The 21337-nt window shown below is 41.7% G+C and overlaps 13 non-coding genes across 13 annotated transcripts; 12 read left to right on the forward strand and 1 right to left on the reverse strand.

The window, feature by feature from the left end:
* The first annotated feature begins 556 nt into the window (after window positions 1-556).
* LOC130185938 (U1 spliceosomal RNA) lies at window positions 557-720 on the forward strand. Its single transcript, XR_008830237.1, has one exon. It is a non-coding gene; the product is annotated as a U1 spliceosomal RNA (small nuclear RNA).
* Window positions 721-1272: 552 nt separating this feature from the next.
* LOC130185943 (U1 spliceosomal RNA) lies at window positions 1273-1436 on the forward strand. The gene has a single exon (XR_008830242.1). It is a non-coding gene; the product is annotated as a U1 spliceosomal RNA (small nuclear RNA).
* Window positions 1437-1988: 552 nt separating this feature from the next.
* Window positions 1989-2152, forward strand: LOC130185945 (U1 spliceosomal RNA). The gene has a single exon (XR_008830243.1). It is a non-coding gene; the product is annotated as a U1 spliceosomal RNA (small nuclear RNA).
* A 552-nt stretch (window positions 2153-2704) lies between these two features.
* On the forward strand, window positions 2705-2868 carry LOC130185917 (U1 spliceosomal RNA). Its single transcript, XR_008830216.1, has one exon. It is a non-coding gene; the product is annotated as a U1 spliceosomal RNA (small nuclear RNA).
* Window positions 2869-3420: 552 nt separating this feature from the next.
* LOC130185918 (U1 spliceosomal RNA) lies at window positions 3421-3584 on the forward strand. Its single transcript, XR_008830217.1, has one exon. It is a non-coding gene; the product is annotated as a U1 spliceosomal RNA (small nuclear RNA).
* A 552-nt stretch (window positions 3585-4136) lies between these two features.
* On the forward strand, window positions 4137-4300 carry LOC130185919 (U1 spliceosomal RNA). Its single transcript, XR_008830218.1, has one exon. It is a non-coding gene; the product is annotated as a U1 spliceosomal RNA (small nuclear RNA).
* Window positions 4301-4852: 552 nt separating this feature from the next.
* LOC130185920 (U1 spliceosomal RNA) lies at window positions 4853-5016 on the forward strand. Its single transcript, XR_008830219.1, has one exon. It is a non-coding gene; the product is annotated as a U1 spliceosomal RNA (small nuclear RNA).
* A 552-nt stretch (window positions 5017-5568) lies between these two features.
* Window positions 5569-5732, forward strand: LOC130185921 (U1 spliceosomal RNA). Its single transcript, XR_008830220.1, has one exon. It is a non-coding gene; the product is annotated as a U1 spliceosomal RNA (small nuclear RNA).
* Window positions 5733-6284: 552 nt separating this feature from the next.
* Window positions 6285-6448, forward strand: LOC130185922 (U1 spliceosomal RNA). The gene has a single exon (XR_008830221.1). It is a non-coding gene; the product is annotated as a U1 spliceosomal RNA (small nuclear RNA).
* Window positions 6449-7000: 552 nt separating this feature from the next.
* LOC130185923 (U1 spliceosomal RNA) lies at window positions 7001-7164 on the forward strand. Its single transcript, XR_008830222.1, has one exon. It is a non-coding gene; the product is annotated as a U1 spliceosomal RNA (small nuclear RNA).
* Window positions 7165-7716: 552 nt separating this feature from the next.
* LOC130185924 (U1 spliceosomal RNA) lies at window positions 7717-7880 on the forward strand. Its single transcript, XR_008830223.1, has one exon. It is a non-coding gene; the product is annotated as a U1 spliceosomal RNA (small nuclear RNA).
* Window positions 7881-8432: 552 nt separating this feature from the next.
* LOC130185925 (U1 spliceosomal RNA) lies at window positions 8433-8596 on the forward strand. The gene has a single exon (XR_008830224.1). It is a non-coding gene; the product is annotated as a U1 spliceosomal RNA (small nuclear RNA).
* Window positions 8597-18374: 9778 nt separating this feature from the next.
* LOC130185916 (U1 spliceosomal RNA) lies at window positions 18375-18538 on the reverse strand. Its single transcript, XR_008830215.1, has one exon. It is a non-coding gene; the product is annotated as a U1 spliceosomal RNA (small nuclear RNA).
* Window positions 18539-21337: the final 2799 nt, after the last annotated feature.

Here is a 21337-nt window from a genome sequence, read left to right on the forward strand (position 1 = left end):
CCTGATCATTACGTCAAAGAAAAACAGCTCTCTTCATGATGATGACTCTTGAGGAGTTTGAGCTCCGAAGTTATGTTTGCGCCAAGCTTGGTGTCCACTAGAGTCTCTGAAAAGAGTGGGCGTGGCCTATGAGGTAACGGAAAAAAGGAATTGCGTGCTCTAATGTCTGCTTTTGCTCTTTCTTTGAGGGAGAAATGTGAGCTAGACATTCTTCTGTAGCCAGCCTGCGTAGGTTTTTGGCGTTGGTACGGTCGCCGCTGTCCCAGCGTGCCACGCGGCTTTCGCTTGGCTTTCTCAAACACGACTGGACACGTTGCTGAACGGCAGTTTTGCTTTGTTTTGGTACCAAAACCTTTGCGATAGTACAAAGACGATATCATGCGTACCATATGCCCTTGTCAAACTGCAGCATTGTATTCAACTTTTTAGCACCTCGTGTGTCAAATGAAGGTGAGCTAACTCTCAAGGCACTGAACTCTGGTATCATGCATTTTGGGCACCATCAGCCAGAGAGCTGTGCCTGGGAAGGAGGCCCCTTCTCAGACACTTCCAACTCATACTTACCTGGCAGGGGAGATACCATGATCAAGAAGGTGGTTCACCCAGGGCGAGGCTCAGCCATTGCACCCCGGCTGTGCTGACCTTTGCGAATTCCCCAAATGTGGGAATCTCGACTGCATAATTTCTGGTAGTGGGGGACTGCGTTCGCGCTCTCCCCTGATCATTACGTCAAAGAAAATCAGCTCTCTTCAAGATGATGACTCTTGAGGAGTTTGAGCTCCGAAGTTATGTTTGCGCCAAGCTTGGTGTCCACTAGAGTCTCTGAAAAGAGTGGGCGTGGCCTATGAGGTAACGGAAAAAAGGAATTGCGTGCTCTAATGTCTGCTTTTGCTCTTTCTTTGAGGGAGAAATGTGAGCTAGACATTCTTCTGTAGCCAGCCTGCGTAGGTTTTTGGCGTTGGTACGGTCGCCGCTGTCCCAGCGTGCCACGCGGCTTTCGCTTGGCTTTCTCAAACACGACTGGACACGTTGCTGAACGGCAGTTTTGCTTTGTTTTGGTACCAAAACCTTTGCGACAGTACAAAGACGATATCATGCGTACCATATGCCCTTGTCAAACTGCAGCATTGTATTCAACTTTTTAGCACCTCGTGTGTCAAATGAAGGTGAGCTAACTCTCAAGGCACTGAACTCTGGTATCATGCATTTTGGGCACCATCAGCCAGAGAGCTGTGCCTGGGAAGGAGCCCCCTTCTCAGACACTTCCAACTCATACTTACCTGGCAGGGGAGATACCATGATCAAGAAGGTGGTTCACCCAGGGCGAGGCTCAGCCATTGCACCCCGGCTGTGCTGACCTTTGCGAATTCCCCAAATGTGGGAATCTCGACTGCATAATTTCTGGTAGTGGGGGACTGCGTTCGCGCTCTCCCCTGATCATTACGTCAAAGAAAATCAGCTCTCTTCATGATGATGACTCTTGAGGAGTTTGAGCTCCGAAGTTATGTTTGCGCCAAGCTTGGTGTCCACTAGAGTCTCTGAAAAGAGTGGGCGTGGCCTATGAGGTAACGGAAAAAAGGAATTGCGTGCTCTAATGTCTGCTTTTGCTCTTTCTTTGAGGGAGAAATGTGAGCTAGACATTCTTCTGTAGCCAGCCTGCGTAGGTTTTTGGCGTTGGTACGGTCGCCGCTGTCCCAGCGTGCCACGCGGCTTTCGCTTGGCTTTCTCAAACACGACTGGACACGTTGCTGAACGGCAGTTTTGCTTTGTTTTGGTACCAAAACCTTTGCGACAGTACAAAGACGATATCATGCGTACCATATGCCCTTGTCAAACTGCAGCATTGTATTCAACTTTTTAGCACCTCGTGTGTCAAATGAAGGTGAGCTAACTCTCAAGGCACTGAACTCTGGTATCATGCATTTTGGGCACCATCAGCCAGAGAGCTGTGCCTGGGAAGGAGGCCCCTTCTCAGACACTTCCAACTCATACTTACCTGGCAGGGGAGATACCATGATCAAGAAGGTGGTTCACCCAGGGCGAGGCTCAGCCATTGCACCCCGGCTGTGCTGACCTTTGCGAATTCCCCAAATGTGGGAATCTCGACTGCATAATTTCTGGTAGTGGGGGACTGCGTTCGCGCTCTCCCCTGATCATTACGTCAAAGAAAATCAGCTCTCTTCATGATGATGACTCTTGAGGAGTTTGAGCTCCGAAGTTATGTTTGCGCCAAGCTTGGTGTCCACTAGAGTCTCTGAAAAGAGTGGGCGTGGCCTATGAGGTAACGGAAAAAAGGAATTGCGTGCTCTAATGTCTGCTTTTGCTCTTTCTTTGAGGGAGAAATGTGAGCTAGACATTCTTCTGTAGCCAGCCTGCGTAGGTTTTTGGCGTTGGTACGGTCGCCGCTGTCCCAGCGTGCCACGCGGCTTTCGCTTGGCTTTCTCAAACACGACTGGACACGTTGCTGAACGGCAGTTTTGCTTTGTTTTGGTACCAAAACCTTTGCGACAGTACAAAGACGATATCATGCGTACCATATGCCCTTGTCAAACTGCAGCATTGTATTCAACTTTTTAGCACCTCGTGTGTCAAATGAAGGTGAGCTAACTCTCAAGGCACTGAACTCTGGTATCATGCATTTTGGGCACCATCAGCCAGAGAGCTGTGCCTGGGAAGGAGGCCCCTTCTCAGACACTTCCAACTCATACTTACCTGGCAGGGGAGATACCATGATCAAGAAGGTGGTTCACCCAGGGCGAGGCTCAGCCATTGCACCCCGGCTGTGCTGACCTTTGCGAATTCCCCAAATGTGGGAATCTCGACTGCATAATTTCTGGTAGTGGGGGACTGCGTTCGCGCTCTCCCCTGATCATTACGTCAAAGAAAATCAGCTCTCTTCAAGATGATGACTCTTGAGGAGTTTGAGCTCCGAAGTTATGTTTGCGCCAAGCTTGGTGTCCACTAGAGTCTCTGAAAAGAGTGGGCGTGGCCTATGAGGTAACGGAAAAAAGGAATTGCGTGCTCTAATGTCTGCTTTTGCTCTTTCTTTGAGGGAGAAATGTGAGCTAGACATTCTTCTGTAGCCAGCCTGCGTAGGTTTTTGGCGTTGGTACGGTCGCCGCTGTCCCAGCGTGCCACGCGGCTTTCGCTTGGCTTTCTCAAACACGACTGGACACGTTGCTGAACGGCAGTTTTGCTTTGTTTTGGTACCAAAACCTTTGCGACAGTACAAAGACGATATCATGCGTACCATATGCCCTTGTCAAACTGCAGCATTGTATTCAACTTTTTAGCACCTCGTGTGTCAAATGAAGGTGAGCTAACTCTCAAGGCACTGAACTCTGGTATCATGCATTTTGGGCACCATCAGCCAGAGAGCTGTGCCTAGGAAGGAGCCCCCTTCTCAGACACTTTCAACTCATACTTACCTGGCAGGGGAGATACCATGATCAAGAAGGTGGTTCACCCAGGGCGAGGCTCAGCCATTGCACCCCGGCTGTGCTGACCTTTGCGAATTCCCCAAATGTGGGAATCTCGACTGCATAATTTCTGGTAGTGGGGGACTGCGTTCGCGCTCTCCCCTGATCATTACGTCAAAGAAAATCAGCTCTCTTCAAGATGATGACTCTTGAGGAGTTTGAGCTCCGAAGTTATGTTTGCGCCAAGCTTGGTGTCCACTAGAGTCTCTGAAAAGAGTGGGCGTGGCCTATGAGGTAACGGAAAAAAGGAATTGCGTGCTCTAATGTCTGCTTTTGCTCTTTCTTTGAGGGAGAAATGTGAGCTAGACATTCTTCTGTAGCCAGCCTGCGTAGGTTTTTGGCGTTGGTACGGTCGCCGCTGTCCCAGCGTGCCACGCGGCTTTCGCTTGGCTTTCTCAAACACGACTGGACACGTTGCTGAACGGCAGTTTTGCTTTGTTTTGGTACCAAAACCTTTGCGATAGTACAAAGACGATATCATGCGTACCATATGCCCTTGTCAAACTGCAGCATTGTGTTCAACTTTTTAGCACCTCGTGTGTCAAATGAAGGTGAGCTAACTCTCAAGGCACTGAACTCTGGTATCATGCATTTTGGGCACCATCAGCCAGAGAGCTGTGCCTAGGAAGGAGCCCCCTTCTCAGACACTTTCAACTCATACTTACCTGGCAGGGGAGATACCATGATCAAGAAGGTGGTTCACCCAGGGCGAGGCTCAGCCATTGCACCCCGGCTGTGCTGACCTTTGCGAATTCCCCAAATGTGGGAATCTCGACTGCATAATTTCTGGTAGTGGGGGACTGCGTTCGCGCTCTCCCCTGATCATTACGTCAAAGAAAATCAGCTCTCTTCAAGATGATGACTCTTGAGGAGTTTGAGCTCCGAAGTTATGTTTGCGCCAAGCTTGGTGTCCACTAGAGTCTCTGAAAAGAGTGGGCGTGGCCTATGAGGTAACGGAAAAAAGGAATTGCGTGCTCTAATGTCTGCTTTTGCTCTTTCTTTGAGGGAGAAATGTGAGCTAGACATTCTTCTGTAGCCAGCCTGCGTAGGTTTTTGGCGTTGGTACGGTCGCCGCTGTCCCAGCGTGCCACGCGGCTTTCGCTTGGCTTTCTCAAACACGACTGGACACGTTGCTGAACGGCAGTTTTGCTTTGTTTTGGTACCAAAACCTTTGCGATAGTACAAAGACGATATCATGCGTACCATATGCCCTTGTCAAACTGCAGCATTGTGTTCAACTTTTTAGCACCTCGTGTGTCAAATGAAGGTGAGCTAACTCTCAAGGCACTGAACTCTGGTATCATGCATTTTGGGCACCATCAGCCAGAGAGCTGTGCCTAGGAAGGAGCCCCCTTCTCAGACACTTTCAACTCATACTTACCTGGCAGGGGAGATACCATGATCAAGAAGGTGGTTCACCCAGGGCGAGGCTCAGCCATTGCACCCCGGCTGTGCTGACCTTTGCGAATTCCCCAAATGTGGGAATCTCGACTGCATAATTTCTGGTAGTGGGGGACTGCGTTCGCGCTCTCCCCTGATCATTACGTCAAAGAAAATCAGCTCTCTTCAAGATGATGACTCTTGAGGAGTTTGAGCTCCGAAGTTATGTTTGCGCCAAGCTTGGTGTCCACTAGAGTCTCTGAAAAGAGTGGGCGTGGCCTATGAGGTAACGGAAAAAAGGAATTGCGTGCTCTAATGTCTGCTTTTGCTCTTTCTTTGAGGGAGAAATGTGAGCTAGACATTCTTCTGTAGCCAGCCTGCGTAGGTTTTTGGCGTTGGTACGGTCGCCGCTGTCCCAGCGTGCCACGCGGCTTTCGCTTGGCTTTCTCAAACACGACTGGACACGTTGCTGAACGGCAGTTTTGCTTTGTTTTGGTACCAAAACCTTTGCGATAGTACAAAGACGATATCATGCGTACCATATGCCCTTGTCAAACTGCAGCATTGTATTCAACTTTTCAGCACCTTGTGTGTCAGATGAAGGTGAGCTAACTCTCAAGGCACTGAACTCTGGTATCATGCATTTTGGGCACCATCAGCCAGAGAGCTGTGCCTAGGAAGGAGCCCCCTTCTCAGACACTTCCAACTCATACTTACCTGGCAGGGGAGATACCATGATCAAGAAGGTGGTTCACCCAGGGCGAGGCTCAGCCATTGCACCCCGGCTGTGCTGACCTTTGCGAATTCCCCAAATGTGGGAATCTCGACTGCATAATTTCTGGTAGTGGGGGACTGCGTTCGCGCTCTCCCCTGATCATTACGTCAAAGAAAATCAGCTCTCTTCAAGATGATGACTCTTGAGGAGTTTGAGCTCCGAAGTTATGTTTGCGCCAAGCTTGGTGTCCACTAGAGTCTCTGAAAAGAGTGGGCGTGGCCTATGAGGTAACGGAAAAAAGGAATTGCGTGCTCTAATGTCTGCTTTTGCTCTTTCTTTGAGGGAGAAATGTGAGCTAGACATTCTTCTGTAGCCAGCCTGCGTAGGTTTTTGGCGTTGGTACGGTCGCCGCTGTCCCAGCGTGCCACGCGGCTTTCGCTTGGCTTTCTCAAACACGACTGGACACGTTGCTGAACGGCAGTTTTGCTTTGTTTTGGTACCAAAACCTTTGCGACAGTACAAAGACGATATCATGCGTACCATATGCCCTTGTCAAACTGCAGCATTGTATTCAACTTTTTAGCACCTCGTGTGTCAAATGAAGGTGAGCTAACTCTCAAGGCACTGAACTCTGGTATCATGCATTTTGGGCACCATCAGCCAGAGAGCTGTGCCTGGGAAGGAGCCCCCTTCTCAGACACTTCCAACTCATACTTACCTGGCAGGGGAGATACCATGATCAAGAAGGTGGTTCACCCAGGGCGAGGCTCAGCCATTGCACCCCGGCTGTGCTGACCTTTGCGAATTCCCCAAATGTGGGAATCTCGACTGCATAATTTCTGGTAGTGGGGGACTGCGTTCGCGCTCTCCCCTGATCATTACGTCAAAGAAAAACAGCTCTCTTCATGATGATGACTCTTGAGGAGTTTGAGCTCCGAAGTTATGTTTGCGCCAAGCTTGGTGTCCACTAGAGTCTCTGAAAAGAGTGGGCGTGGCCTATGAGGTAACGGAAAAAAGGAATTGCGTGCTCTAATGTCTGCTTTTGCTCTTTCTTTGAGGGAGAAATGTGAGCTAGACATTCTTCTGTAGCCAGCCTGCGTAGGTTTTTGGCGTTGGTACGGTCGCCGCTGTCCCAGCGTGCCACGCGGCTTTCGCTTGGCTTTCTCAAACACGACTGGACACGTTGCTGAACGGCAGTTTTGCTTTGTTTTGGTACCAAAACCTTTGCGACAGTACAAAGACGATATCATGCGTACCATATGCCCTTGTCAAACTGCAGCATTGTATTCAACTTTTTAGCACCTCGTGTGTCAAATGAAGGTGAGCTAACTCTCAAGGCACTGAACTCTGGTATCATGCATTTTGGGCACCATCAGCCAGAGAGCTGTGCCTGGGAAGGAGGCCCCTTCTCAGACACTTCCAACTCATACTTACCTGGCAGGGGAGATACCATGATCAAGAAGGTGGTTCACCCAGGGCGAGGCTCAGCCATTGCACCCCGGCTGTGCTGACCTTTGCGAATTCCCCAAATGTGGGAATCTCGACTGCATAATTTCTGGTAGTGGGGGACTGCGTTCGCGCTCTCCCCTGATCATTACGTCAAAGAAAATCAGCTCTCTTCATGATGATGACTCTTGAGGAGTTTGAGCTCCGAAGTTATGTTTGCGCCAAGCTTGGTGTCCACTAGAGTCTCTGAAAAGAGTGGGCGTGGCCTATGAGGTAACGGAAAAAAGGAATTGCGTGCTCTAATGTCTGCTTTTGCTCTTTCTTTGAGGGAGAAATGTGAGCTAGACATTCTTCTGTAGCCAGCCTGCGTAGGTTTTTGGCGTTGGTACGGTCGCCGCTGTCCCAGCGTGCCACGCGGCTTTCGCTTGGCTTTCTCAAACACGACTGGACACGTTGCTGAACGGCAGTTTTGCTTTGTTTTGGTACCAAAACCTTTGCGATAGTACAAAGACGATATCATGCGTACCATATGCCCTTGTCAAACTGCAGCATTGTGTTCAACTTTTTAGCACCTCGTGTGTCAAATGAAGGTGAGCTAACTCTCAAGGCACTGAACTCTGGTATCATGCATTTTGGGCACCATCAGCCAGAGAGCTGTGCCTGGGAAGGAGCCCCCTTCTCAGACACTTCCAACTCATACTTACCTGGCAGGGGAGATACCATGATCAAGAAGGTGGTTCACCCAGGGCGAGGCTCAGCCATTGCACCCCGGCTGTGCTGACCTTTGCGAATTCCCCAAATGTGGGAATCTCGACTGCATAATTTCTGGTAGTGGGGGACTGCGTTCGCGCTCTCCCCTGATCATTACGTCAAAGAAAATCAGCTCTCTTCAAGATGATGACTCTTGAGGAGTTTGAGCTCCGAAGTTATGTTTGCGCCAAGCTTGGTGTCCACTAGAGTCTCTGAAAAGAGTGGGCGTGGCCTATGAGGTAACGGAAAAAAGGAATTGCGTGCTCTAATGTCTGCTTTTGCTCTTTCTTTGAGGGAGAAATGTGAGCTAGACATTCTTCTGTAGCCAGCCTGCGTAGGTTTTTGGCGTTGGTACGGTCGCCGCTGTCCCAGCGTGCCACGCGGCTTTCGCTTGGCTTTCTCAAACACGACTGGACACGTTGCTGAACGGCAGTTTTGCTTTGTTTTGGTACCAAAACCTTTGCGATAGTACAAAGACGATATCATGCGTACCATATGCCCTTGTCAAACTGCAGCATTGTGTTCAACTTTTTAGCACCTCGTGTGTCAAATGAAGGTGAGCTAACTCTCAAGGCACTGAACTCTGGTATCATGCATTTTGGGCACCATCAGCCAGAGAGCTGTGCCTGGGAAGGAGCCCCCTTCTCAGACACTTCCAACTCATACTTACCTGGCAGGGGAGATACCATGATCAAGAAGGTGGTTCACCCAGGGCGAGGCTCAGCCATTGCACCCCGGCTGTGCTGACCTTTGCGAATTCCCCAAATGTGGGAATCTCGACTGCATAATTTCTGGTAGTGGGGGACTGCGTTCGCGCTCTCCCCTGATCATTACGTCAAAGAAAATCAGCTCTCTTCATGATGATGACTCTTGAGGAGTTTGAGCTCCGAAGTTATGTTTGCGCCAAGCTTGGTGTCCACTAGAGTCTCTGAAAAGAGTGGGCGTGGCCTATGAGGTAACGGAAAAAAGGAATTGCGTGCTCTAATGTCTGCTTTTGCTCTTTCTTTGAGGGAGAAATGTGAGCTAGACATTCTTCTGTAGCCAGCCTGCGTAGGTTTTTGGCGTTGGTACGGTCGCCGCTGTCCCAGCGTGCCACGCGGCTTTCGCTTGGCTTTCTCAAACACGACTGGACACGTTGCTGAACGGCAGTTTTGCTTTGTTTTGGTACCAAAACCTTTGCGACAGTACAAAGACGATATCATGCGTACCATATGCCCTTGTCAAACTGCAGCATTGTGTTCAACTTTTTAGCACCTCGTGTGTCAAATGAAGGTGAGCTAACTCTCAAGGCACTGAACTCTGGTATCATGCATTTTGGGCACCATCAGCCAGAGAGCTGTGCCTGGGAAGGAGCCCCCTTCTCAGACACTTCCAACTCATACTTACCTGGCAGGGGAGATACCATGATCAAGAAGGTGGTTCACCCAGGGCGAGGCTCAGCCATTGCACCCCGGCTGTGCAATAGTTAGGACTATTCCCTCACACTGAGAAGGTCAAGGGTTCAAACCCTGGTTTCAGACTTTATAATCCTGTGATGTTTTTTGATAGTTTCAGGCTACACTATACTATGACGTTTTTTTGAAATTTTATGGCATACTATACTATGACGTTTTTTTGAAATTTTATGCCATACTATACTATGACGTTTTTTGCCATTTTTATGCCTTACTATACTATGACGTTTTTTTGAAATTTTATGGCATACTATACTATGACGTTTTTTTGAAATTTTATGGCATACTATACTATGACGTTTTTTGCCATTTTTATGCCTTATTATACTATGACGTTTTTTGACATTTTATGCCTTACTATACTGTGACGTTTTGTGCCTGACTATACTATGACGTTTTTTGCCATTTTTATGCCTTACTATACTATGACATTTTTTGAAATTTTATGCCATACTATACTATGATGTTTTTTTGAAATTTTATGCCATACTATACTATGATGTTTTTTTGAAATTTTATGCCATACTATACTATGACATTTTTTGAAATTTTATGGCATACTATACTATGATGTTTTTTTGAAATTTTATGCCATACTATACTATGACATTTTTTGAAATTTTATGCCATACAATACTATGACGTTTTTTTGAAATTTTATGCCATACAATACTATGACGTTTTTTGCCATTTTTATGCTCTACTAGAATATGACTTTTTTTGGCATTTTTATGCCTTACTATACTGTGACGTTTTGTGCCTGACTATACTATGATGTTTTTTTGAAATTTTATGCCATACTATACTATGACGTTTTTTGACATTTTATGCCTTACTATACTATGATGTTTTTTTGAAATTTTATGCCATACTATACTATGATGTTTTTTTGAAATTTTATGGCATACTATACTATGACGTTTTTTGCCATTTTTATGCCTTACTATACTATGACGTTTTTTTGAAATTTTATGCCATACAATACTATGACGTTTTTTGCCATTTTTATGCTCTACTAGAATATGACTTTTTTTGGCATTTGTTTGCCTTACTATACTATGACGTTTTTTGCCATTTTTATGCCTTACTATACTATGACGTTTTTTGCCATTTTTATGCCTTACTATACTATGACATTTTTTGAAATTTTATGCCATACTATACTATGATGTTTTTTTGAAATTTTATGCCATACTATACTATGATGTTTTTTTGAAATTTTATGCCATACTATACTATGATGTTTTTTTGAAATTTTATGGCATACTATACTATGATGTTTTTTTGAAATTTTATGCCATACTATACTATGATGTTTTTTTGAAATTTTATGGCATACTATACTATGACGTTTTTTGACATTTTATGCCTTACTATACTATGACATTTTTTGAAATTTTATGCCATACAATACTATGACGTTTTTTGCCATTTTTATGCCTTATTATACTATGATGTTTTTTTTAAATTTTATGCCATACTATACTATGACGTTTTTTGAAATTTTATGCCATACTATACTATGACGTTTTTTGCCATTTTTATGCCTTATTATACTATGATGTTTTTTTGAAATTTTATGCCATACAATACTATGACGTTTTTTGACATTTTTATGCTCTACTATAATATGACTTTTTTTGGCATTTGTTTGCCTTACTATACTGTGACGTTTTGTGCCTGACTATACTATGACGTTTTTTGCCATTTTTATGCCTTATTATACTATGACGTTTTTTGAAATTTTATGCCATACTATACTATGACGTTTTTTGCCATTTTTATGCCTTATTATACTATGACGTTTTTTTAAATTTTATGCCATACTATACTATGACGTTTTTTGCCATTTTTATGCCTTATTATACTATGATGTTTTTTTGAAATTTTATGTCATACAATACTATGACGTTTTTTGACATTTTTATGCTCTACTATAATATTACTTTTTTTGGCATTTTTTTGCCTTACTATACTGTGACGTTTTGTGCCTGACTATACTATGACATTTTTTGCCATTTTTATGCTTTACTAGAATATGACTTTTTTTTGGCATTTTTATGCCTTACTATACTGTGACGTTTTGTGCCTGACTATACTATGATGTTTTTTTGTCATTTTTATGCCTGACTATACTATGACATTTTTTGAAATTTTATGCCATACAATACTATGACGTTTTTTGCCATTTTTATGCTCTACTATAATATGACTTTCTTTGGCATTTGTTTGCCTTACTATACTGTGACGTTTTGTGCCTGACTATACTATGACGTTTTTTGCCATTTTTATGCTCTACTAGAATATGACTTTTTTTTGGCATTTTTATGCCTTACTATACTGTGACGTTTTGTGCCTGACTATACTATGACATTTTTTAAAATTTTTTGCCTTACTATACTGTGACGTTTTGTGCCTGACTATACTATGACGTTTTTTGCCATTTATACGTCTTACTATACAATTATGTTTTCATGACATTTTATGCCTAATGGACAATCTTTTGTGATATATCATGGATTAGTATGCTAAAATATCCTTGATATCATGCTATACCATGAGCTTGTGATGTAGAAGTATTGTGGTACAATGGTCAGGACTACTGCCTAACACTGACAAGGTCATGCGTTCAATCCCTGTTTTGGGGCTTTACTGTCCTATGATGCTTTTTGGCATTTTTATGCCTTACTATACAATGACGTTTTTTGAAATTTTATGGCATACTATACTATGACGTTTTTTGAAATTTTATGGCATACTATACTATGACGTTTTTTGAAATTTTATGCCATACTATACTATGACGTTTTTTGCTATTTTTATGCTCTACTAGAATATGACTTTTTTTTGGCATTTTTATGCCTTACTATACTGTGACGTTTTATGCCTGACTATACGATGACGTTTTTTTGTCATTTTTATGCCTTAGTATACTATGACATTTTTAAAAATTTTATGCCATACAATACTATGACGTTTTTTGACATTTTTATGCTCTACTATAATATGACTTTTTTTGGCATTTTTTATGCCTTACTATACTCTGACGTTTTGTGCCTGACTATACTATGACGTTTTTTGCCATTTTTATGCCTTATTATACTAAGACGTTTTGTGCCTGACTATACTATGACGTTTTTTGCCATTTTTATGCTCTACTATAATATGACTTTTTTTTGGCATTTGTTTGCCTTACTATACTGTGACGTTTTGTGCCTGACTATACTATGACGTTTTTTGCCATTTTTATGCCTTATTATACTATGACGTTTTTTGAAATTTTATGCCATACTATACGATGACGTTTTTTGCTATTTTTATGCTCTATTAGAATATGACTTTTTTTTGGCATTTTTATGCCTTACTATACTGTGACGTTTTGTGCCTGACTATACTATGACGTTTTTTTGTCATTTTTATGCCTTAGTATACTATGATGTTTTTTTGAAATTTTATGCCATACAATACTATGACGTTTTTTGACATTTTTATGCTCTACTATAATATGACTTTTTTTGGCATTTTTTATGCCTTACTATACTGTGACGTTTTGTGCCTGACTATACTATGACGTTTTTTGCCATTTATATGTCTTACTATACAATTATGTTTTCATGACATTTTATGCCATACTATACTATGACGTTTTTTGCTATTTTTATGCTCTACTAGAATATGACTTTTTTTGGCATTTTTTATGCCTTACTATACTGTGACGTTTTGTGCCTGACTATACTATGATGTTTTTTGCCATTTATATGTCTTACTATACAATTATGTTTTCATGACATTTTATGCCTAATGGACAATCTTTTGTGATATATCATGGATTAGTATGCTAAAATATCCTTGATATCATGCTATACCATGAGCTTGTGATGTAGAAGTATTGTGGTACAATGGTCAGGACTACTGCCTAACACTGACAAGGTCATGCGTTCAATCCCTGTTTTGGAGCTTTACTGTCCTATGATGCTTTTTGGCATTTTTATGCCTTACTATAACTATGACGTTTTTTGAAATTTTATGGCATACCATACTATGACGTTTTTTGACATTTTCACGCAATAGTACACAATAAAGTTTTTTGGCATTTTTATGCCTTACTATACTGTGACGTTTTATGCCATACTATACTATGATGTTTTTTGCCATTTTTATGACTTAATATACTATGACATTTTTTGAAATTTTATGCCATACTATACTATGACGTTTTTTGCCATTTTTATGCCTTATTATACTGTGACGTTTTGTGCATGACTATACTATGATGTTTTTTTGCCATTTTTATGCCTTATTATACTATGACGTTTTTTGAAATTTTATGCCATACTATACTATGACGTTTTTTGCCATTTTTATGCCTTATTATACTGTGACGTTTTGTGCCTCACTATACTATGACGTTTTTTGACATTTTTATGCTCTACTATAATATGACTTTTTTTGGCATTTTTTATGCCTTACTATACTGTGACGTTTTGTGCCTGACTATACTATGACGTTTTTTGCCATTTATATGTCTTACTATACAATTATGTTTTCATGACATTTTATGCCATACTATACTATGACGTTTTTTGCTATTTTTATGCTCTACTAGAATATGACTTTTTTTGGCATTTTTTATGCCTTACTATACTGTGACGTTTTGTGCCTGACTATACTATGATGTTTTTTGCCATTTATATGTCTTACTATACAATTATGTTTTCATGACATTTTATGCCTAATGGACAATCTTTTGTGATATATCATGGATTAGTATGCTAAAATATCCTTGATATCATGCTATACCATGAGCTTGTGATGTAGAAGTATTGTGGTACAATGGTCAGGACTACTGCCTAACACTGACAAGGTCATGCGTTCAATCCCTGTTTTGGGGCTTTACTGTCCTATGATGCTTTTTGGCATTTTTATGCCTTACTATACTATGACGTTTTTTGAAATTTTATGGCATACTATACTATGATGTTTTTTGCCATTTTTATGCAATAGTACACAATGAAGTTTTTTGGCATTTTTATTCCTTACTATACTGTGACGTTTTATGCCACACTATACTTTGATGTTTTTTGCCATTTTTATGCTCTACTATAATATGACTTTTTTTGGCATTTTTTTGCCTTACTATACTGTGACGTTTTGTGCCTGACTATACTATGACGTTTTTTGCCATTTTTATGCTCTACTAGAATATGACTTTTTTTTGCCATTTTTATGCCTTACTATACTGTGATGTTTTGTGCCTGACTATACTATGACGTTTTTTTGTCATTTTTATGCCTGACTATACTATGACATTTTTTGAAATTTTATGCCATACTATACTATGACGTTTTTTGAAATTTTATACTATACTTTGACGTTTTTCCATCCATACCTTCAGCTGTAACACAGCCAAAATGATCAGCAAATCAAAAAAGAAAAGTAAAGAAAATGTCAAAAAAAGGACAGAGGGACCCCTGGGGGTTAATAAATCCCATGAACCGCTATTTAAATTACCACTATTATGTTTTTTTCTGTGCTAAATTTAACATTACTGGGGAGGAGAGCAACGCGACTAGAAGTGACAGTGAGAGAGGGCTAGTAGCTTCTCCTCTCCTCTGTCTCAGCGGAGACCGTCACAACTTCATTCACTCTTTTAACAAAACAAAAAAAAAGCAACGAAGGAAGCAGTAAATGGACTTACATATTTAAGACCTAACTAAATGTAATTAGTGCCACGGGTGCTCAGCTCTGAGGCACTCCTCTACAGCTAGAGAGAGGAGTGCCTCGGGGCGGAAAAAAAAAGGTTATTTTTTACTGCTTTTTACTGCTTCACGCACTCTAGCCAACTGACGCTTTCACTCTAACTTTGAAGAAAAAGTGATTTGCACTCCTCCTTTGAGTGCTCACAGTTTTAAAAGTTTACATGTTATGTAAAAACAGTTCCTGTCTTTTTGAGAGAGCAGAAGTTTTCCTCCGTTTTATAGTTTGAATCACATTTCTACATGCAGGTATGAGAGAGCTGGGTGACTCAGAAAAAAGGTGCAATTTTGTAGAAAAAAGGTGGGTTTCTAAAGAAAATTCCAATGCATTTCTAATGCATTATTTATTCCCAGTTTTTTGGGAATAACTTTGGGAAAAATTGGAATTTTAACACCAAAAGTCATAGCACCCCTTTCGGGATCAAGACGCACGCTTTGATGTATATATTACCGGGGTTTTCTCAAAGCTGCGGGACGAGTTACGCGCCGAAATTTGGCGGAAGAATAATAAACCCGAAACAGAATATTAATAGAGCTATTCTAGCTGTAGAGGAGTGCCTCGGAGCTGAGCACCCGTGGCACTAATAATACTGATGTACAGATTAATGAGTATTATTATTAAATGAGATGAATCTAGAAAAATGGCATTATCCCTAACTAGTTTCTCTGATTATTCAATGTTTTTATATATCATACCACCATTTACTGCAAACACAAATATAATTTTGTATACCACAGTGAGTTCTTTCATCATATTCTGTGATGTGTGGTGTCACCATACTTGTCATACTTACATGTAAAATGATCAAGGTAGATTCATCTATAATTCCATTTTAGCTTTATCATTTGAGGGTTGTCTGACAGTTTCATCATTTCATCACAGTGATCACTAGCTGATACATGTTCCTTTATGGCAGATGTTTCTTTGTGTGTCGTTACAGGTGAGAACATGAATGTAGTCCCCCACTACCAGAAATTATGCAGTTGAGATTCCCCCTGTTCAGGTAATTCACACCACAGGAGAATACAGGAGGAGTCAACAATACAGCTCACCGTCTTTGAAAGCAAATGTGGCAGAGACTGATGATATCATCTGCATCTATTTTATTGTGTGATTAATGGCCATTTCATATTTATAACGTTTTTTATTGTGACATCTCTGAAGCCATTCAAGCATGCTGCTATAACAACACAATGTATATTTAAAATTATATTTATAAAGTATAGTTGTATAAGCAAATTCTGTATAATTCATGTCATTTATTCATGTTATTGGTATATTTATAAAGTATAGTTGTATAGGCAAATTCTGTATAATTCATGTCATTTATTCATGTTATTGGACTGATTTCTTTTTTCAATTAAATATAGCTTATTTTATCAAAAGTATGCCTGTCAGAATATTTTGTCTTTTCTCTACATGTCATTAATTTACATTACTCATTATTTATCTTTTAATATGATTAAAGTATACTAATGTGTCTGAGGCTGGGCAAAGCTCACCCTCATTGTTGCATTCAATAACTGAAATTCTGCAACTCACTGTTAGTGTAACACTGAACACCTATTTAAATAAATAAATGCAATTTAGAATGAAAAGTCAAAAATCCAAAACTGTAATATGTAGATGACAAATATAACTATTTAAGATGTAGCCAATGAGATGCAATTATTTACAGATGAAAATCTTTCCTCAAGATCACCCTATTGAAATTTAAAAAAAAAAAAAAAACACCACAGCATAATAGATTAGACAATTTAATAGGTAAATATAACAAATATGAAGATTATTTACAATATTTATAATGCAGCTGTATCATATTTACAGATGTGTTATTTACATTCTATTGCCCCAGGTTGTCAACAACAGAGGTGAAATGATCAAAAGTGTTGTACACTCTGTTGTCCAGACCTTTTGAAGTTGACATATTTTTTACTGGGCAGAAAGTCTTTTTTTTTGTACTTTTTGTGTCCCTGGGTTGGCTGACCACAGAGTGAACAGACAGGGAAGTTTTGCACTCGTGACAATTTGGCTCCTACTCCTGAGGGCTGTTCCTGTACCTTACGCTTATACTGTGTGGCTCTTGCCCAGCTGATGGACTGAGTGGCAGCATTATGAGCCGTGTGGGGGGGCCAGAAGTCTCAGGAGTTGCCGGAGCGGCAGGCGTTATGGGCAGTGTGAAGGGGCCAGCAATCACAGGAACTGCCTGAGTTGCAGGCATTATGAGACGTGGGGGGGGGCAGAAGTCTCAGGAGTTGCCCGAGCGGCAGGCGTTATGGGCCGTGTGGAGGGGCCTGGTGGTCTGGTGATGGTAGAAGTGGCAGGGTTTTTGTTTGGCTGAGGCCGTACTGCAGGCAGCACTGGTGGTTGAGGCCGGGAGAGTGGCACAATTAGGTCAGTCCTTCCCTTTAACACCTTTGTCCCTGCTGTGCTGGGTGTGGGCACATACTCCATCAGTGGGTATTCTGTTGGAGGCAGGACTGCTGGCTGGAGTGGTGCTGGAGGGAGCTCTGAGGATGAAATGGAGGATATTTTTGTGATGGCGGATGATGGCTGTCTTGTAGCATGCAGGTTGAGGAGTCGCTCTTGTTGACGAATGAAGTCCCGCACAGTCTTGATGTTTTTGGCAGAGGAATGCCTGCTTTGGACAGGACCGGATCCTCTACCAAAATCCGGTGCTGGATCCGCTCATAGGCCTTCCAGATGCTCGTCTTCTCAGGGCTGCTGCCGGACTGGGTACGCAACCACAACAGTTTCACCAGCGTGTACATCAGCCTGTTGTGCTGAGCACTGATGTCCTGTTGTGCTGGTGCGTATCGCCTGGCCATCTTTAACCGCTGTATCACTGCAGCATCAACAAGATCATCCCTCTTTGTGCGGCAGTAGAGGGTGTTGCCCCAGTGTGTTCGATAGAGCTGGTTGAACCTCTGTGGAGTCTTGTCGTGATCCTCCACTTTATTCCAGACTTGGAGGACCCCGTCCCTCTGCTCTGTGGTTAGTGACAGCTTGTCCTCTGTCAGGCCAATCTCCACCAGCACAGAGCAGAACATTTCCAACTTCTGGAAGCCAGGAAGTGGATTTGGACTGCAGGCATCCTCCTGTTTAAAAAAAATGCCATATAAATATGATAAGTTCAAATGTGTACATTGTCCAGTAACCAGTAAATTGTTCTTAACAAAATTATTTTAGCAGAGACACAGATACTCACGAAAGCTGGCGGGTGAGCAAAAGCAGACATTAGAGCACGCAATTCCTTTTTTCCGTTACCTCATAGGCCACGCCCACTCTTTTAAGAGACTCTAGTGGACACCAAGCTTGGCGCAAACATAACTTCAGAGCTCAAACTCAAGAGTCACCATCTTGAAGAGAGCTGATTTTCTTTGACATAATGATCAGGGGAGAGCGCGAACGCAGTCCCCCACTACCAAAAATTATGCAGTCGAGATTCCCACATTTGGGGAATTCGCAAAGGTCAGCACAGCCGGGGTGCAATGGCTGAGCCTCGCCCTGGGTGAACCACCTTCTTGATCATGGTATCTCCCCTGCCAGGTAAGTATGAGTTGGAAGTGTCTGAGAAGGGGGCTCCTTCCCAGGCACAGCTCTCTGGCTGATGGTGCCCGAAATGCATGATACCAGAGTTCAGTGCCTTGAGAGTTAGCTCACCTTCATCTGACACACAAGGTGCTGAAAAGTTGAATACAATGCTGCAGTTTGACAAGGGCTTATGGTACGCATGATATCGTCTTTGTACTATCGCAAAGTTTTTTGTACCAAAACATAGCAAAACACAAGTTGGTTAAAAGACTGAAGTCAACACTAAGCTTCATGGTATACCGCAGACGCTGCTGTGCAGCCACACCGCCACTTTCAGGACAACTTGCAAAATGAGCAGCACGTTGCCATTTTGAAGGGCTTTATATTTCTCCAATGTAATGATCAGAGGCAAGTTCAACATACCCAGGGTAACTTGTAGCTATCTGGCTTGACTGAAACCAACATTGGCTGTCCTGGATTACCTGTACTACGCAGCTGGTTATCACCTGGCTCAGTTTAGCATTGAGTTGTTAATTATAAGCAACATGATCAGAACCACGAATTAAGTACTTCATACAATATAAGAAGAAACGCTGATACTTGCCTGTATGTTACATCAACGTCCAAAAGTGATATTCAATAAGTTGAAATGTCAACAATGTGATCCCATAAGTGCAATAAAAAATATTATTTCCATGTCAGAGTATAATTTCTATTAAGAGTTAGACTAAAGATGTATTGTTAATAAGTGAATGAATTATCATTTCGTCTGAGTATTTTCACTCTTCAGTCTGATGATGAACAAACTATTATGAACATGAGATGCAGATAAAACATTTAAAGTTAAAGGTACAATGTGTAAGATCTGGCCAGAGTTCAAAATGTTAAAAAAAAAAAGAACTAACACTATCAATAGTATGTGAAGGAGCCACAGTGAAGATGTCATGACCAAGACCTCCATTTATTGTATTTGAGAGATATCTACCGCTCCGACAAGAAAGGCCGTTCGACAGCAAAGAAGCAAAACACAAGTAAATCGTGGTGTGGCTTTCCACTGCTGGATACAGTTCCGGGCGAGTAAAGAGATGAGACTTTTCTTTTAGACTGGTGAGTAACATCTAATGTTGGTCTGTAGTGAAAAGTATCATTAGTGCAAATGACCAACCGTACTGACAAACAATTCAAGTGGCATAAATGTATGATGTTGACGTTTTAGTGATTTAGTAGAATTTAGCCTGTTCCTGCGGCTGTTGTCCAGATAGATGTGCCAGTAACTTTTCTTTTACAAGTGAGACAAAGAGACTGTTTGGTCCAGAACCAGCGGGTTCAGGATCCACTGCCTAATACTGTATTTATTTTAGCATATTCATATCTATCCCTAACATTTATTATACACACACAACAGGCCTAACATGTTTGAATATAAAGAACTTCCAGTCCAGTCCTCCCCAGTGATGGACCAGCACCTGCCTTTTCTTCTGCATCTGGCCTCATCAATCATCAACAACATGCACAGAACATGCCCTGCACAGAACAGATATTGTCTGTAGTGTATTCTTTTGCACATCCTGCTCAACAGGAGTTTTGTCAACACTTTTGTACATAGTTCTTTTTTGATTTGCTGATCATTTTGGCTGTGTTACAGCTGAAGGTATGGATTTCTGCAAGAAAGTGTCTTTTTTGACATATTTTTAAAATCTAATGTCAGTTACTGTTACAGGTCTATTATACACTGGTAACACATTTTGTACCCTCTGGGGTTCCTCGCGTCCAAAAAAGGACACACAAAGAAAATGCTATAAAATCATCATATATCAATATTTCTTTCTGCTTTTTTTTGCATACATCTCTTAAACCACTTCAGTTCTGCTCAAACCTACCAAATGTTTATTAGTTTTCAGGATTTTAACCCTTTAAATGCCAGTTTGTAGACATGTTGCCTCTTGTTTTATTAAAGAAAACAAAACAGAATATGAGATATTTCCCACATAATACATGATGGAGGGATGTGACATTGTTTTATATCAGAGTCTTTTATATCAAGACATTTCTCAAAACCAGAGTATGATCAGGGTGACTTTTGAACACTGGAAATAAATCATGTACTCATCCCGGCAGTAGCCCCCCGTGGCACTCAAAATTTCGCTGGAATTTTCTAGTTAGTTTTTACTCCTCAGCGCTGGCGATCGTCTGGATCTTATATGGTACAAACAGGGATGTAATCTGAAACTAGTCTGAGTGGTGGAGGCAGACAACTGCAAGATGATTCTAGTTTGGAATTAGAATAATGACAGAGTCACATGTTTAATTAGTTACAAGACTACACTTGCATACCTGGAATCATGTCCTTCCAGGCGGTTGCTTTTACACAGACACTTGTAGCAGGGCATGCTCATATTGTTGATGGTTGTGGTTTGCGCCACCCATCTGGCTGTGGAGTTAAGGAAGGTAAGTGAGTATATCTCAGGACAGGAGTATTCTATTAGGTATTATTTAGGATATATTCACTCATTTTACTTTTATGTTACAGGGGGGAGGGGACTAGATACCCCATGAGACTGGATTTTTGGGTTCAGGAGGCATCTTGCTCTGGAGTCCATCCCAATCTGCATCACAGGCTTTTTCAAAATAAGTATTCAAAAGTACATTTTTTATGTCAACACAATGTTGTATTGTTTCACATTTACAGAACCTAAAGACTGAAACAACTTACTGACTGACTGACTGACTGACTGACTGACTGTAGAACCTGCAGAATAAAAAGACTGTATATTATGATACAGAGACTGTAGACATGGACATAAAAACACACAGAATCAACA

Source organism: Seriola aureovittata, chromosome 17 (assembly GCF_021018895.1).
Source record: "Seriola aureovittata isolate HTS-2021-v1 ecotype China chromosome 17, ASM2101889v1, whole genome shotgun sequence".
Lineage (NCBI taxonomy): Eukaryota > Metazoa > Chordata > Actinopteri > Carangiformes > Carangidae > Seriola > Seriola aureovittata.